Here is a 2,633-nt window from a genome sequence, read left to right as displayed (position 1 = left end):
AAGTCAGCTACATGGGGCACTGGGTACCAGTGTGGTACTGTGTGAGTCTTTAAACCGCTGCAATCTCTGCATGATCCATTTATCTTTTCTAACATTTGCAATGGAGGTGCCACATACTATGTGATCTTGATGCAGCTCCACCAGCGATCACATTATCGAAGTCCAGTTATGCTACAGATAGCTAATTAGAAAGCAAGCGCCGAGGTCTGAAAGCGACTAGCTGACCCGGTCTTGAACTAACATAATGTTGCGTGGAATGACTCAGAGCAGGAAACTCACGCAGCAGTTGTTGGTTGAGATCATTGACCGAAATACAGCCGGTCGTGTAGAAGGAAGAGGCAGAAGAAGCTCAGCCGCTGTCTGAGACCAAAGCAGTGCAGCACTGGTGCCGTAGTTCTTCACGTGTGCTCTTCAACTTTTTTTGCGATATGGACATTTTCCTTTGCAGTTCAGCATTTTCGTCTTGAAATTCACAGGCGGTCTACCTTCCACAGAGCACAGTCCTTGTATCTCAGAACCTTGTGCTTCAAGTACCTAGGTCTGTCTCAGCTCTTAATGCTCGATTGCTTCGTGCGAACAAGTCTCCGGCGTCTTCTCGTGTAATGCACATGTGTGCACTCTGTATTGAGATTAAAGCGATCCAGATTGCTGTATAATTGATGCGGAAGACATGGCTAGCCCTGCAATCTTCGAGCGACCGCAAGCGGTGGAGTCGCGCAGTAGACGGTCTGCCACGGTAGTGACTTTGGGAGAGGAAGGTAATTGAGCCAAGGATCGGTGCACTAAATCTGACACGACAGTGAAAAATGTCAGAGAAAATCAGCTCCTAAAATTGGCCCAGTCACTTTCGCAATGACAAATGTTCATCCAGGGTGGGAGTCATCACCCGGTTCCACAGTCAGTATTTTTCTTCCATGCGCTCTGATTTCAAAATTGTTGGCAGCCATGAGAAAAGGAATGTCTTCATTTTTGTAAGATTCATTCGGCATTTTTGGAAATTTATGGTAAGATCCTATGGGACAAAACTGCTGAGATCGTCGGTCCCTACGCTTACACATCACTTAATCAAACTTAATCTGACTTACGCTAAGGACAACACATACCCCATGACCGAGGGAGGACTCGAACCTCTGACAAGGGGAGCCGCGCAGACCGTGACAAGGCGCTTCCGACCGTGCGGCTACCCCGTGCGGTCATTTTTGGATAAACGCTGATTTCTGAACTAGCGTCTTTGATAACTAATCGAGTGGAGTCCATAATAGCTGACACCACTGAACTCTTTCTGCCTTTTAGACACTGTGAAAAAAAAAAATGGTTCAAATGGCTCTGAGCACTATGGGACTTAACTTCTGAGGTCATCAGTCCCCTAGAACTTAGAGCTACTTAAACCTAAGAACATCACACACACTCATGCCCGAGGCAGGATTCGAGCCTGCGACCGCAGCGGTCGCGCGGTTCCTGACTGTAGCGCCTAGAACAGCTCAGCCACTCCGGCCGGCAGACACTGTGAAAAATCCTGACAAGCGCACGTGCCTACTGGCACCTGTTGCTCCCATTCGGTTATGTGCAGGGGCTTCTCCACTGCGTCGCTGCATCGGCGAAATGTCTTGGTACCAACAACACTTTCCATGTCACTGGTTGTTCTTGCCTTGAACCCCATCATTGTTGGCATGCCTCTTCAACCTACCATTTAGTTCAGCTATTTCGTTCACCAACTGTTCCATAGATGACACTGTCTGAGGACTTGCGTCTATGATGTTGCATGGTGTGCATCATGCCTCTCTGCTGTAGCTGTGGTCACAATGCAGGGTCCGGTGCCTCCTGCCATAACTTCATTCTCAGTGACACAGGTTGTAGCATCCATGGATGCAATCACAGCCACATCCACTTTGCATGGCAATTCGCCAAGTAAGATATCCTTACAACCACAAAGAATAGCCCTCAAGTTTTTGGCGGTCTTTGAAGCCAGAAAATGTTACTGTTCTGATAGTAGTAGATCGTTACCCCCCCCCTCCCCCCCCCCCCCTCCCATTGCAGGTAACATGCAAAGTACTTGGGATGGGTATTCACTGGCACAGGAAATAATTTTTTGTAACCTTGTTTCTGGCGGTAGCACAAGAAGCTGGAGTACAGCTTCTTTAAATACAGAATAAGATTGTCGGTGTTAAACATCATCCAGTTGTTTGATCACATTCAACTCCAACTGATATATAATCAATGTAAATTGTTCTGTCTCAGATGTGAGTCCACGTCATCAAAATATGGCCTCCACTTGGGTTAACCAAAGTTTCTCCCAAGTGGCCAGACAGGCAGAATTCTTATGTTGTCGATGTTGTTGCTGTTGCTTGAGGCTGTGCTGACTGTCGGAGCAGTCGTCTTGCGACATTGTGTTGCTGCCGGACAGTTGGTCCTGGCACTCCATCTTCACAGTTCTTGTTGTGTTGGCTTCCATTGTGTTGTGCGACCATTTGAATAGAACGCTCCATATCATTCAATATGAGGACACCACTTTAAGGGAACTCTGCATAGCCGGCCGAAGTGGCCGTGCGGTTAAAGGCGCTGCAGTCTGGAACCGCAAGACCGCTACGTCGCAGGTTCGAATCCTGCCTCGGGCATGGATGTTTGTGGTGTCC

This window comes from Schistocerca americana, chromosome 2 (genome assembly GCF_021461395.2).
Source record: "Schistocerca americana isolate TAMUIC-IGC-003095 chromosome 2, iqSchAmer2.1, whole genome shotgun sequence".
Taxonomy (NCBI): domain Eukaryota; kingdom Metazoa; phylum Arthropoda; class Insecta; order Orthoptera; family Acrididae; genus Schistocerca; species Schistocerca americana.
Note: the sequence above shows the minus strand (reverse complement) of the source record.